The sequence below is a fragment of the Schistocerca nitens genome, chromosome 7 (genome assembly GCF_023898315.1).
Source record: "Schistocerca nitens isolate TAMUIC-IGC-003100 chromosome 7, iqSchNite1.1, whole genome shotgun sequence".
NCBI classification, from domain to species: Eukaryota; Metazoa; Arthropoda; class Insecta; order Orthoptera; family Acrididae; genus Schistocerca; species Schistocerca nitens.
The window spans coordinates 165686851-165702986 of record NC_064620.1 but is presented as its reverse complement, the minus strand read 5'-3'; positions in this window follow the sequence as shown (position 1 = coordinate 165702986).

Sequence of the window (16136 nt, the reverse complement as noted above, 5' to 3'; positions counted from 1 at the left end):
CTAAGGACATCACACACATCAATGCCCGAGGCAGGATTCGAACCTGCGACCGTAGCGGCCGCGCGGCTCCAGGCTGTAGCGCATAGAACCGCTCGGCCACTCCGGCTGGCTTAGCTGACAAACTTGTAAATATATACACTACTGGCCATTAAAATTTCTACACCAAGAAGACATGCAGATGATAAGCGGGTATTCATTGGACAAATATATTATACTAGAACTGACATGTGATTACATTTTCACGCAATTTCGGTGCATAGATCCTGAGAAATCAATGCCCAGAACAACCACCTCTGGTCGTAATAAAGGCCTTAATACGCCTGGGCATTGAGTCAAACAAAGCTTGGATGGCGTGTACAGGTACAGCTGCCCATGCAGCTTCAACACGATACCACAGTTCATCACGAGTAGTGACTGGCGTATTGTGACGAGGCAGTTGCTCCGCCACCATTGACCAGATGTTTTCAATTGGTGAGAGATCTGGAGAATGTGCTGGCCAGGGCAGCAGACCAACATTTTCTGTATCCAGAGAGGCCCGTACAGGACCTGCAACATATGGTCGTGCATTATCCTACTGAAATGTAGGGTTTCGCAGGGATCGAATGAAGGGTAGAGCCATGGGTCGTAACACATCTGAAATCTAACGTCCACTGTTCAAAGTGCCGTCAATGCGAACAAGAGGTGACCGACACGTGTAACCAATGGCCATCACGCCGGGTGAAACGCCAGTATGGCGATGACGAATACACGCTTCCAATGTGCGTTCACCGCGATGTCGACAAACACGGATGCGACCATCATGATGCTGTAAACAGAAACCGGATTCATCCGTAAAAGTGACGTTTTGCCATTCGTGCACCCAGGTTTATTGTTGAGTACACCATCGCAGGCGCTCCTGTCTGTGATGCAGCGTCAAGGGTAACCGCAGCCATGGTCTCCGAGCTGATAGTCCATGCTGCTGCAAACGTCGTCAAACTGTTCGTGCAGATGGTTGTTGTCTTGCAAACGTCCCCATCTGTTGCCTCAGGGATCGAGTCGTGGCTGCACGATCCGTTACAGCCATGCGGGTAAGATGGCTGTCATCTCGACTGCTAGTGATACGAGGCCGTTGGGATCCAGCACGGCGTTCCGTATTACCCCCCTGAACCCACCGATTCCATATTCTGCTAACAGTCATTGGATCTCGACCAACGCGACCAGCAATGTCGCGATACGATAAACCGCAATCGCGATAGACTACAATCCGACCTTTATCAAAGTCGGAAACGTAATGGTACGCATTTCTCCTCTTTACACGAGGCATCACAACAACGTTTCACCAGGCAACGCCGGTCAACTGCTGTTTGTGTATGAGAAATCGGTTGGAAACTTTCCTCATGTCAGCACGTTGTAGGTGTCGGCACCGGCGCCAACCTTGTGTGAATGCTCTGAAAAGCTAATCATTTGCATATCAAAAGATCTTCTTCCTGTCGGTTAAATTTCGCGTTTGTGGCACGTCATCTTCGTGGTGTAGCAATTTTAATGGCCAGTAGTGTATATATAAACACTTTTAGTAACATGCTTTGTGGATATCTTCTGACAATTTGGCCAGTATACTGAATGTCCCAGGAGAAAGATCAATATTCAGTGATATGACAAGGACGCTCGTTGAAGCAAAGAAACTTCATATGCAAATATGCCTGATTCCGAAAGGTTTGCGAGGTAGAATACATTTAATGTATATTTGTTTTCGGGACAGTAGCGCGCACGTATGTGGATTATCCACCCAGCCTGTTTGTCGTTTTATTCCAGCCCAAAATACCACGATGCTTTCAGATTATTTGCTCTGTATGTCTTCCTGCCATTAAACTACCCCGTTATACGCTCGGTTGCCCGTTATGTGTTGTGAGCGAAGTGGCGCGAGGGACTGAGAGTATATCAGAGAGAAGCACCAGTTAACTGTCTTTGTACGCGTGCTGGCTAAACCCTCTACACTAACGAAACACAATGCAGACGTGGTGTATATTTACGGCTTCTGAGAGAGTAGGGCTCCTGCTGCTGTCGAAGCATACCGCCGGTGCTTTTCGACTCGTCGAATTCCTGACCGTAGAGTTCTTGGCAAAGTTTGTCTGCACATTGTGTGAAACAGGTATTCTTCCAACTTCCTACGCGTGTGTATGTGAAAAACCTGACAAGGCATTGAAAAATATGAAAATAAATAGCTATGTACATTATACGAGTTCTGTCACGGAAAGCAATCGGAGTCTTTCGCTTCAAATAATCTTTCCTACCATATCCCTCAATATTGACCATTCCTCCTGGGACAACCTGCCAGCCGGGGTGGCAGAGCGGTTCTAGGCGCTTCAGTCTGGAACCGCGCGCCTGCTACGGTCGCAGATTCGAATCCTGCCTCGGACATGGATGTGTGATGTCCTTAGATTAGTTAGGTTTAAGTAGTTCTAAGTTCTAGGGGACAGATGACGTCAGCTGTTAAGTCCCATAGTGCTCAGAGCCATTTGAGCCTGGGACAATCAGTGTAAGCTCTCGTTTTAATTACATCTGAGTGGAGAAGCCGTTCTAGACGGCCAAGTAAGAAATCTTCCCAGTGGCGGCCAAGAGAGAAAATCTCCCAGTGGTTTGGAAGACCTCTGCAGACGGCTCGAAAGAGTCCTTGTCAACTACGGTTAACCGGAGATTCAGTGAAAATACCTCAACGTGCTATAGCGTTCTCAGATGCGTCTGATTACGTACGTGAAAGGAAAAAAACAGAGGGGGGGGGGGGTGGTCGCTGCTACATAAGCTCATTCTCACAAAGACCGGAAACAGTACTTTACGAGACAATTCCGCAACCAGTTGGATCCTATCTTTAAAGCGTGCGATACAGTTCTGCCCTACGCTATTTGGTACACGACTGTGAGGAACAAGAATTTTCGCACATGATAAGACGTTCAAGTCATTCATGGAGCAACAACTTCAGCATTACCGTTCTTGGCGTAAGCGGCGTGTTTAAGATGCATCTTCATGGTCACTCGCACATTTGTTACGTTTTGTTGAGGCAGCATTCAGTCCGAAACCTGGTTTGATGCAGCTTTTCACGCTACCATGTCCTGTGCAAGCCTTTTCATCTCTGCAACCTACATCCATTTGAACATGCTTATTGCAGGCAAGTCTCGGTCTCCAGCAATTTTCACCCTAATTCTCCCCTTCGTTACCAAATCCCTGATGCCGCGGGATATGTCCTATCAACCGAACCCTTCTTTTCGTCAAATTGTGCCATAATTTTCTTTCCTTTCCAGAGTGATTCAGTATCTCGTCATTAGCCATCTGATCTACCCGTCCAATCGTAGGCATTCTCCTGTAGCACGTCATTTCAAATGGTTCAAATGGCTCTGAGCACTATGGGACTAAACTTCTGAGGTCATCAGTCCCCTAGAACTTAGAACTAGGTAAACCTAACTAACCTAAGGACATCACACACATCCATGCCCGAGGCAGGATTCGAACCTGCGACCGTAGCAGTCGCGCGGTTCCGGACTGCGCGCCTAGAACCGCTAGACCACCGCGGCCGGCAGCACGTCATTTCAAAAACTTCTGTTCTACTCTTGTCCATATTTACAATGTCCTCGACTAACCTCAAAGTTTTTTTTTCTTCCACCACGTATTTTTATTCCTTTTTCCAAAAATAGTTCAAATGGCTCTGAGCACTATGGGACTTAACATCTGAGGTCATCAGTCCCCTAGAACTTAGAACTTAAACCTAACTAACCTAAGGACATCACACGCATCCATGCCCAAGGCAAGATTCGAACCTGCGACCGTAGCCACAACGGCCGGCTCCTTTTTCCATTTCACTTTGGTTTCTTTCGATGCTTACTCAAAATACAGATTGAATAACATTGGGGATAGACTATAACCGTATCTCATTCCTTTCTCGGCCACTGCTTTGCTTTCACGTCCTTCGACTCCTACAAATTTGGTCTGGTTTCTCTACAAGATGTAGATAACCTATCGTCCCTATATTTCATACCTACTGCCTCCAGAATTTAAAAGAGTGTATCCTAGTCAACGATACAAAAAGCTTTCTCCTAGTTTGCAGATACTATAAACCTAGGTTTGCCGTTTTTCAACATAATTTGCTAAGGCTCGTCTTACGGTCACTTACAGCTAGCGTTTTCCTACATTTCCCCAAAAACGAAATTGTTCTTCCTCGAGGTCGGCTTCTGCCAGTCTCCTTTTCAGGTAAATAATTCGTGCCAGTATTTTTCAATCATGACTTACTCAAATACTATATTCAGACCTGTCAGCACTTGCCTTCTATGGAATTGGAGTTATTAATATATATATATATATATATATATATATATATATATATATATATATATATATTTAATCTGTGGGTATTCTCCTTCTCTTACATATTTAGCATTCCTGGTGGAACAGTTTTGTCATGGTATGTTCTCCCTAGGATCTCAACCATTGTGAGAGACCCCGGATGCATTACGAGGTGCAACAATAAAGTAATGAGACTGATTTTTCTTTGCAAGATGTGGCAACCCTGCAGGCTTGCGTAGGCACAATATCTTTGACCTTGGTCTATAAACTGCTTCTAGTCCAAGCGGCACATCGATGCAACTGCTCAGTCGTGAGTTGTGCTGTAATAAGTCAACACGTGTTTGTGTCTCCTCATCACGGAAATGGAACCGCATAATATTGCGCAACGGTATGCCATTTCTTTTTGCGTTAAACTGGGTGAAAACGCAATGACAACTTACGGTAAGCTTCAGAAGGCTTTTGGAGAGGAGGCTATGTCAAGAGCCCAAGTTTTTCGTTGGCATAAAATGTTTAGTGAAGGCAGAACGCATGTTGAAGATGAAGACCGCAGTGGACGACCATCAACCTCACAGACGGATGTCAACTTGGCCAGGGTGCGTGAACTGATCGAAGATTATCCACGAAAATGATTGCAGAAGACTGAACATCAATCGAGAAACGGTTCGTTTAATAATAACTGAAGATCTTGGTATCACAATAATGTGCCATCCCATAGTGCTCTATCAGTAAAGCAATTTTTAACCTCAAAACAAATTTCAGTATTACCACAGCTACCTTATTCATCAGATATCGCTCTGTGAGACTTTTTTCTATTTCCAAGAGTCAAAACGGCGGTCAAGGGACACCATTTTCAAACAACACAAGATGTCCAAAAAGCTGTGACGAAGGTCTAGGAGGATATGACAGAAGATGAGTTCCAGAAATGTTACCATCAATGGCAGAAGCGCTAGAAAAAGTGTGTGCAGTCAGAAGGGAACTACTTTGAAGGAGACAACACTAAACTTGACTAAAACGGCAAGCAACATTTTTTTTTCACATCAGTCTCATTACTTTATTGTCGCACCTCATATATTGAGTTAGATCTTCCAGGGCTCCTTAGAATTATTCTTGCAGCATCACAGCATTCGTCTCATCTTCGTCGAACTCGTAACAGTTTTTCCACGTGCCGAGCGTCGACGTTGTATGAAGCAATAGCTTAAGCCATAGTCACACGGAACGCGTTAGCTAATACCGACGTGGAGCTTTACGAATGTTGTGACGTCAGTTCTCGCTGTTTCGCGTTCAGGAGACATTTCGTCGCGTGAAATACAAACTAAATTCTGTGATATTTCGGCAACGTGCCACGTAAAGTAGAGCCAATGAGAAGCGAAAACACTCTCTACGTCTGAAGCAGAGCTTCTGAGACGCCGTATCGTATTTGTTGCGTTCAGCTGAAGCTCGTATTTGGTGAGTTTTAGGTTATAACTGAACGTCCTATGAACATTCGCTAATTCTGAACACCAGCACACTGAGGGTCTCGAGAACTCGTCGTTATTGGTACGATTTGTTGTAATAAAATGACGGGAAACATCAGATTGGTGATTAAAGAATTTTATTATTTAGTTATTTCCGTGTTAGACTCGCGTAGTGTGAAAAGCGTTTTAAGGCAATGCCACATTGAAAATTCATCAAAAATGTGTCGTTCTTGGTAGAATTTGATATAATTAAATTTTATTTGATAATATATCGGCGATTAAAGCCTTCAGAAGACTAAAAATTAAAATACAAGCCTACTCATTGCTGAACTTCAGCGTTGCTTAGTAGGTACAGGCGCCACTTCACGAAACGGTGGGTCGCTGGTACCTGTATAGCAGTATCCACTTTCACGTTTTCTAAAAGGTTGTGGGACTTCTTTATTATATTAACAGATATAATTCCTGTAATATTTGATGTTATTTAAAGATAAGTGCGCTCTCTACCGGGAGTGAGTTTGTTCTATTTTGTGAACGTTTATAAGCTGATGTTCTTACTGACTGGACACGTATCTTCCTTTTTTCAATTTTCATGGATATTGAAATTTTTATTTCTGTGTACTACAGATATAGCAACATGCCTAGCGTATGGAAAAGGGAGGAAATGCGCGTTTTAATAGATCTAATGTAAAAAGTTTGTGCGCGCCCATTTTCGTAAACAAACTGTGCGGTCTTCGAACGAAATAAAGCTGATAACCGCCGCTGGAAAACTCTGAGAGCGCAAAATCATGTTAAAGCTTGTACACACTAGGCCACTGATGGCCAGCGGACGACAGGAAACCGCGTCACTGGCCGAGGTTTGCTTAGTGGGTACGGGCGGCGTATCGGAGCCACGAAGTGGTCTACAGCTTGGCTGCGGTTTGGACTGCATGCGGTAACATCAAAGCATTGGCGATGGGTTCACCTGCCTCCTAGTGTGGACATCTCGTCAGATGTTCCTTGGTTCAGCAGTGATTTGCTCTGTCTGTTGAACGTGTGTGTATTTGATGTGTTTAAAAGCACTGGGGTGCGGACTGGAATGCAGAGACCCAAGCTGACAGGATTTTATCGTGAACTTGGATGTTTATGGAAGCTACGAACAGCGATTATAAAAACAAATTGAAAATATTAGACGCTTGGAGGAATTAGCTGTTACAAAGTAACGTGCGTGACTGAGAAAGAAACTGCGTCATTGTTGAAGTCATTTCGCCATGAGCTTACCTTACTACATTCCAGTGGACTTTGAATTCTATTGTTCTAGCTGAAAAAGTCTTGCCACTTAGGACCTACATTTCTTTTCTTTTTTTTAATTTTTTTCCTTCCATCTCAGAGTAGCAATTGCAACTTACCTCCTCAGTTATTTGTTGGATGTATCCTAATGTCTTTCTACCTTCACAATATCGAGGAAGTTACTCCCTGATGTCTTAACAGATTTCCTCTCATCCTTCCCCTTCTTCTCGTTAGTGTTCCCATATATTCCTTTCTTCGCTGATTCTCCACAGAACTTGCTCTTTCCTTCCCCTATCAGTCCACCTAATTTTCGACATCCTTCTGTAGCACTACATCTCAAATGCTTCGGTTCGCTTCTTTTCGGTCTTCCCACGGTCCGTGTTTCACTATCGTACAACGTTGTGCTCCAAATGTGCGTTCAAAGAAACTTCTTCCTCAAGTTAAGGCCTATGTTTATACTAGTAGACTTCTGTTGGTTAGGAATGCCCTTTTTTTTGCCAGTGCTGGTCTGCTTTTTACGTCCTCCTTGCCCCGTCAATCATGGATTATTTTGCTGCCTATACAGCAGAATATCTTAACTTTTAATTACATTCAATTATTTACATTTTATTGTGACAAACTCTAACAATAATGACACGTTTCTTTTGACTTTTTAATGTTCCGTTGCTCTAACACGCGAGCTGTAATCACTATATACGAAATTTCTTTATCCACTAATGTGACGTTTCCCGTCGTTTTATTACGACAAATCGTACCAATAACGATTCGTTCTCGCGACATTCAATGTACTGGTACTTAGGAGCAGCATATATTCATGGTATATAAGCTATAACATAAAACTGGGGTGGCCGAGCGGTTCTAGGCGCTATAGTCTGGAACCGCGCCACCGCTGCGGTCGCAGGTTAGAATCCTGCCTCGGGCATGGTTGTGTGTGACGTCCTTAGGTTAGTTAGGTTTCAGTAGTTCTAAGTTCTAGGGGACTGATGACCTCAGAAGTTAAGTCCTATAGTGCTCAGAGCCATTTGAACCATATAACATAAAATCCAACGAATATGGGCCTCTCCTGAAGAACACAACATGGCATCCTGCTTTGCGCGGGCCTAAGGCTTTCTTCTTGTGACGTATGGGGCGTTCTTCTTTACTATTGGTTCTACTTCACCTGACAAGTCGCCGAAATACCGCACAACTTATTGTGTGTTTCACGCGAGAAAATGGTTCCTCAAAGTGTAGAAGTTGCAGAGCCACCTCAACTATAGCTAACTCGTCCTGTCTGTCGGCGGCTTAAAGCCGTGGTCGCACTGGACGAGGCACCTAACGTTGACGTGAACGCGGTCGGCAAAGCCCAAATACATTAAATTGATTCGCAATTGCGAATAAGGACAACCATCAGCTGTTGAATGGAATGACAACAATGAAATGACTCTAACACGAATTTCGCTCTTATCACCAGCGGTCGCCTTACCATTTGGCTATCCATGCACGACTCACGGCCACACCCATCTTCCAAACGTCGTCACCCATGCTTCCACGACCAGTACTCGTACATCCGTCATGTATGTTCCCGTACAAGTCAGGTGTTATACTTGAAAGTCGCTTGCCTGGTATCGACAGATAAATACGATACGGCACATTAAAAAGTCTTAAGAAGCGTGCGATTATTCTTAGAGTTTGTTATAATTAAATGTAAATTAATAACATATCGGCCATTAAAGCCTATAGTAGACTATAAGATAAAATCGAAAATAATTTGGAACGAAGCTACAGCTTAGCGTAGTGTGTAGTGTCACCATGTTGCAGTGCAGAGATTTCACCTTTGCGTTTTCCAAAACACTGTGGGACTTGGCCGCGCGGGCTGAAGCGCTGCAGTCATGGACTGTGCGGCCGGTCCCGGCGGAGGTTCTAGGACTTCCCTCGGGCATGGGTGTGTGTGTTTGTCCTTAGGATAATTTAGGTTAAGTACTGTGTAAGCTTAGGTTCAAATGGCTCTGAGCACTATGCGACTTAACTTCTGAGGTCATCAGTCGCCTAGAACTTAGAACTAATTAAACCTAACTAACCTAAGGACATCACACACATCCATGCCCGAGGCAGGATTCGAACCTGCGACCGTAGCGGTCTCGCGGTTCCAGACTGAAGCGCCTTTAACCGCACGGCCACACCGGCCGGCTGTAAGCTTAGGGACTGATGACCTTAGCAGTTACGAAATTAATAGAAATAATTCCTGTAATACTCACAAGAGAAGGCCACGGCGTTGGGGTCATAGCTTTACTTCAAACTTCGCATACCTTTAGTAGGTCATTAAAACAAAATAATGTGCAAGTAGTAAGGTGCACTATTCTGGCAATTCCGAGAAAATCGCTAGAGTGTTATGTGGCTTACGTATCTGTGCGTAGGCACCGGAGATTACAGATGATGGTGATCAAGTGGTCAGCGTTCGAGTTTTTGTATGACGAACTTGTCTGAGGCGACAGTTCGATTCATGTTTAAACGCAAGTTTTAATCCACGAGTACTTCCTTCATCACTTGTCTAGTGTTTAATTTACTTGTCATATGACAGGAAATAAAATTATTAAAAAAACACGTGTAATCGCATGGAGTTTTAGTGAAATACGTGTTGTTTGACTGCTTACTATTTTTAATTAAATATAATTATTAGAAGAAACATATCTATAACTGTCGACAAGTAAACGGAAAACGCATAGAGTTTTCCTGAGAATGTATGCTTGTCGTAATTTGCGAAATCCCTTACACATGCAATCTGATAACGTACCTGGAACTCATAACGTGCAGCCTTTCACGGCCGGCGTCTTCATTCGTTAAAACTTCCGGGCTGAGTGGCCGTGGTCGATCTGTCAAAACTTCTTCTTCCTGACGTTTCGTTGCCAACTGCGGGCAACATCTTCCGGGGTGAGTCAATGACTGGTTGCCAGGCCATGGGGGTCTGGTTTATACAGGGTGGTCCATTGATCGTGACCGGGCCAAATATCTCACGAAATAAGCGTCAAACGAACAAACTACAAAGAACGAATCTTGTCTATCTTGAAGGGGGAAACCAGATGGCGCTATGGTTGGCCCGCTATATGGCGCTGCCATAGGTCAAACGGATATCAACTGCGTTTTTTTTAAATAGGAACCCCATTTTTATTACATATTCGTGCAGTACGTAAAGAAATAATCTTTTAGTTGCACCACTTTTTTCGCTTTCTGATAGATGGCGCTATAATAGTCACAAACATATGGCTCACAATTTTAGACGAACAGTTGGTAAAGGGTAGGTTTTTTTAATTAAAATACAGAACGTAAGTACGTTTGAAAATTTTATTTCGGTTGTTCCAATGTGATACATGTACCTTTGTGAACTTATCATTTCTGAGAACGCATGCTGTTACAGCGTGATTACCTGTAAATACCACATTAATGCAATAAATGCCAAATGATGTCCGTCAACCTCAATGCATTTGGCGATACGCGTAACGACATTCCTCTCGACAGCGAGTAGTTCGCCTTCCGTAATGTTCGCACATGCGCTGACAATGCGCTGACGCATATTGTCAGGCGTTGTCGATGGATCACGATAGTAGATTTCCTTCAACTTTCCCCACAGAAAGAAATCCAGGGACGTCATATCCGGTGAACGTGCGGGCCATGGTATGGTGCTTCGAAGACCAGTCCACCTCTATATGGTATTCAATACCGCTTCAACCGCACGCGAGCTATGTGCCGGACATCCATCATGTTGGAAGTACACCGCCATTCTGTCATGCAGTGAAACTTCTTGTAGTAACATCGGTAGAACATTACGTAGGAAATCAGCATACATTGCACCAATTAGATTGCCATCGATAAAATGGGGGCCAATTATCCTTCCTCCCATAATGACGCACCATACATTAACCCGCCAAGGTCGCTGATGTTACACTTGTCGCAGCCATCGTGGACTTTCCGTTGCCCAATAGTGCATATTATGCCGGTTTACGTTACCGCTGTTGGTGAATGACGCTTCGTCGCTAAATAGAACGCGTACAAAAAATCTGTCATCGTCCCGTAATTTCTCTTGTGCCCAGTGGCAGAACTGTACACGACGTTCAGAGTCGTCGCCATGCAATTCCTGCAATTCCGAGCAGCATACATAGCACACGCCCGTTGGGCATTTTTATCACAATAGCCGTACATCAACACGATATCGACCTTTTCCGCAATTGGTAAAAGGTTCATTTTAACACGGGTAATGTATTACGAAGCAAATACCGTCCACACTGGCGGAATGTTACGTGATACCACGTACTTATAGGTTTGTAACTATTACAGCGCCATCTACCACAAAGCGAAAGAAGTGGTCCAACTAAGACATTCAAATTTCTTTACGTAATACACGAATATGTAATAAAAAATGGGGGTTAGTTTTTTAAAAAAACGCAGTTGATATCCTTTTGACGTATGGCAGCGCCATCTAGCGGGCCAACCATAGCGCCATCTGGTTTCCCCCTTCAAGCTAGACGAGTTTCGTTCTCTGTAGTTTTTTCGTTTGATGCTGATTTCGTGAGATATTTGGCACGGTCACTATCAATGGACCACCCTGTATAGAACGCACACCACCATACGTCACGTGGGGCTGACTGTAAGTCTATCTCTGACTAACATCATTATTCCCGATTGAAGGTAATCGATTGTCACTCTTTGCACTAACGACGTGACAATCCATTACCTTACACCTACAGTAATGACGTTTTTTCAGAGATAGGCTTACAGTCGTCCCTATATGACGTATGGTGGTGCCCTCTATGCGCTCCATATAAACGGGATCCCCACGGCGTAACCAGTCGCTGACTCAACTCGGAAGATGTTTCCCGCAGTTGGCAACGAAACGTCGCAGAAGTTTTGCAGATCGACCACTGCCTCTCAGCCCGGAAGTTTTAACTAGTGTACCCGGAACTATTTTGCACCTCGACGCTTCGAGCTGCAGACACAGAGGCAGGCGCCATTTGGCATTAACGTGCGTAGCGATGACACGCTGCTACTGTAGCAAGAACGAATAGTGTAGATGCAAATATTTTGATTACCACGGAATTTACGCTTGTACTTCAAACATCAAGGTGACTGGCTGTTCTTCGACCACTGCAGATAATGAATGTCGTGACGATTCGAACCATCGCCTCCTCCATGACCCTCTTGCAAAACGCGAACGCTAACCACTTGACCACACTGACTACTTACATCCGGCTCCTTCGCACAGATGCATCAGTTACATAATAGACGCGTAAAACTTCTCTTGCGATTTTCTCGGAATTGCCAGAGTAGCACACTTTACTACTTGCACATTATGTTGTTTTAATGGCTTACTAAAGATGTACAAAGTTTGAAGTAAATCGATCATCCCAATGTCGTGGCCTCCCCTTGTTAGTGCTATGTAAATATAAGCGCCTGCTCCGACAGGGGTGAGTTTGTTGGATTCGGAGAAACCTTTAAAAGCTGATGTCGTTAGTGATACGGACATGTATTTTTCCTATCTGACTTACTACATTTCACGGGTACTACCACAGTCTAACATAACAGTCGCGACACTTCGCCTCGATTTTGTTGCCTACCGCGCCAGCAGCGCCCCAAGCGGCCAGTAACTTAAACTGTGAGTTCGGCGCGATCGTGAAAGCGAATAGTGGTTCAAATGGCTCTGAGCACTATGGGACTTAACTTCTGAGGTCATCAGTCCCCTAGAACTTAGAACTACTTAAACCTAACTAACCTAAGGACATCACACACATCCATGCCCGAGGCAGGATTCGAACCTGCGACCGTAGCGGTCGCGCGGTTCCAGACTGTAGCGCCTACAACCGCTCGGCCACCGAGGCTGGCGCGAATAGTGGTTGTTTATTTTGATTTCTACAATGATTTTTACAAGTGGGAGCGTTTGTAGCAGAATAAATTGCAGCAACGACAGGAAGAAGACACCACAGATGTATTTTTTTAGGTTTCCTAAGGATCCTGAGAGGTATATACCATCATGTTACTACACAGTATCGTCAAGATTCACTTGCAAACTACATGTGTCTTAATGATTAATTTTTCGTTTTAGGAGTAGAAAATGGCTAGTTAACAGCAGACGAGAAGACCATATGAAAAAAGACCCAGTTTACCTGTATAATAATATTAGGTTTTGTTCTCTACATTTCGAACAAAACCAGTTCATGAACGCAGACAATAATTAACGTGTGGAATGCAGTACGCACACTGTTTGGTATCCCAAATAAGCCACCTTACGTGGTGGCCGAGCGGTTCTAGGCGCTACAGTCTGGAACCGCGCGACCGCTACGGTCGCAGGTTCGAATCCTGCCTCGGGCATGGATGTGTATTATATCCTTAGGTTAGTTAGGTTTAAGTAGTTCTAAGTTCTAGGGGACTGATGACCTCAGAAGTTAAGTCCCATAGTGCTCAGAGCCATTTGTACCATTTGAACCACCTCAACTGACGATTATGAGGAAACTGCCACAAAGATTCGACAATCCATCTAAAGCTGTAAAACAGTCCTATGACACAGAAGCAGCCAGTTCAGTTCTCCGTGTATCAGTGCCAGATTCGTGTGAATCGTCAACACAGACCTGCTTTGAAGATGAAGTGATTAGATTAAGTGCAGTTATTCGTGTCTTACAAAATCGTAATGTTTGGTATGTATTTCATTCACCTCTGTTGTTAGTCACATAATTTTCCATGCTTCCTTCGTGTGATGACATTATTTTGTTAGCACCTTGTTCACTGACAGATTGTTTGAAAATTTTTCAAGTATTTGTTTTTGCGAGAAATGTAATGTAATCAGCTCATTATAATGTTTTCAACATATTTCACCCACTATTTGGCAGTTGCTTGTCCCACTTAGAATAAGATAAAGATGAAGGTCGTACTTGTGGCAACAGGCGACAGTGACAAACACAGTAGGCCTACAGAACGATAAATGAGCTGTCGATCGCTTTTGCATGTAGAGGTACATGTCTGTGCTTCTTACGTGTGAATATGTGTGTTTATATTCTTTTTATATCAGCGAGGTAAGCTGCAGTTCTATCCAACGTCAAAAGTGTTTCTTCACGAATGTGTTGTAGCTTGCCGCTCGATTCATGGTTTTTGTCCATACTTGCGCTTATTTTAGAATCATTATTAGACACATATGTGCCTTCTGATACTACACAAACCGTTGGAGGCAAGAAAGAACTCAATTTATTTTGTAAACCACGAAGGAAATGGATGCAAAACAAACAATATGCTTACGACGCGTCTGATGTTCACCTTACTCGCCGCTTGGAGCGCTACTGTCGCTCCATCTGTCGAAAGCTATCAACTTTTACAGTAGTGATTGTCGCGAATGTTACGTTAGACCAGGCGCGGCTCGTGGTTTCTATACTGGGGAAGGCTGCGGTATTTATCGATCGGAGCCAACATAGACCTCGGGTTACGCTACAGATTAGTCTGACATAAACATCTAAGGATTCAGGGGGAGGGGGGTGGGCATATCACTCTCTACCCATAATTTTACGTACTCTATCTTCTATAATCAGGTATTAAATATCATTAGAAGCTAACTTCGAGTGAAAATCTTTGGTTAGTGTTTTTATACGTCATCATTACATTTTCTGACACTTTGCAGCAAATCATATGAAAAGACGCGTTTCGGGGAGATCTTTAATGCGACGAATCTTAACTTTGCGGCTGCTTAATATTTTAGGTGTTTTCAGTTCTAAACTTAAGGCGTTTATTGTGGTTTACCTCCAGAGCTCGAAGTTTACGAATTCGCATGACGATACTATGATGTTTTGGTGACGTCGCAGGTCTTGTGCAAGTAAAACTCACTAAAATCTTGCAAAATACACTCCGAAAAAGAAACTTGCTAATATCACACGATATCAACAAAAGCAGTCAGCATCAGCAAGCAAGCAAGGAAAGTAAAGTAATGTGACAAATTTCGCGCGCTTTGTCCTCTAATCACTTATGAAACTCTCGCTAGATGGCAGTACTAATATGTTACTGTAGTCTAGTGCACTCTGGCGGGATATTTGCAAACTAATTCTAAACGTGGATAAAATAGCCAATGGCAGAAACAAAACAACTATGTAAAACATTATCAAAACAATAATACTAAACGTCGATTAATGACATATCGAAGCGTAGTAGAGATGTGCAGAGAGAGAGATTGGATAGCGAAGTTTCGGCCACTCTACATTCCTTTATTACATAGATAGAGGAACGTGAAAAACGTGTGGTGGTTGGTATGACACCCTTAGGCTGCAAGCTCTGAGCCTTCGGGTCGCCCATAAAGAGCAGTACTATGTAGAAGCCACGCCCCCAAACCGCCACTACATGCAGCTTACGGACTTTCCAAGGCGCAGCCTAAACATTACTAACCGTTCGGAAAACATCTATAGATACAAACAGTTCCAAAAACGTTGACCGTCGTTATTTTAATCGGAATGGGAAATATGTGAAATTCGTCCTGATAATTTATATTATGTAATACGTTCTTCCGAAATTTACTTTAACATATATTTTGGGGCGGCTCAGCCTCAGAGCCTTTAATTACGAGCCGCGCCTGCGTTAGACTGTGGGTACTACCATTGAGTAAATATCTCTGGTGTGAGCATTGCGTTCTGCGCATGTTGTCAACATTAAACCAGGATTGTCACGTGTTTTCGGGACTTCGCTTTGCGTGTGTACTTTCTACAGATTTTGAAGTTTATAATATCAAGAGTTTTGTTGTGTTTTCACTGGTTTTTTTTTAAATTTTCCACAGCACCTACTACCAATTTCTGCATTCAGCTTGAATACATTTTCTGCACAAATCAAATAAAAAACACAATAGTGTAGCTAATCAAAGTACACATTCATCTTCTTTGGTGTATTTTGCCTTCAAATTATTTTCTTCGCCATTTGATTAAGAAGCGTAAAATATCACTAAACATGTCCCCAAACTCTTTCGTTTGTGTCACTTTCCACTTCCCTTAATGGTGTTATATGGGTTGACTGTTACATGACCAACTGTATTTGCTTTACAGTACATTTATTCTCCGATCGCTTTTTCCCCGCCTCCCCCCCCCCCCTTCTTACTCAGTCTACTATTTATTTAAT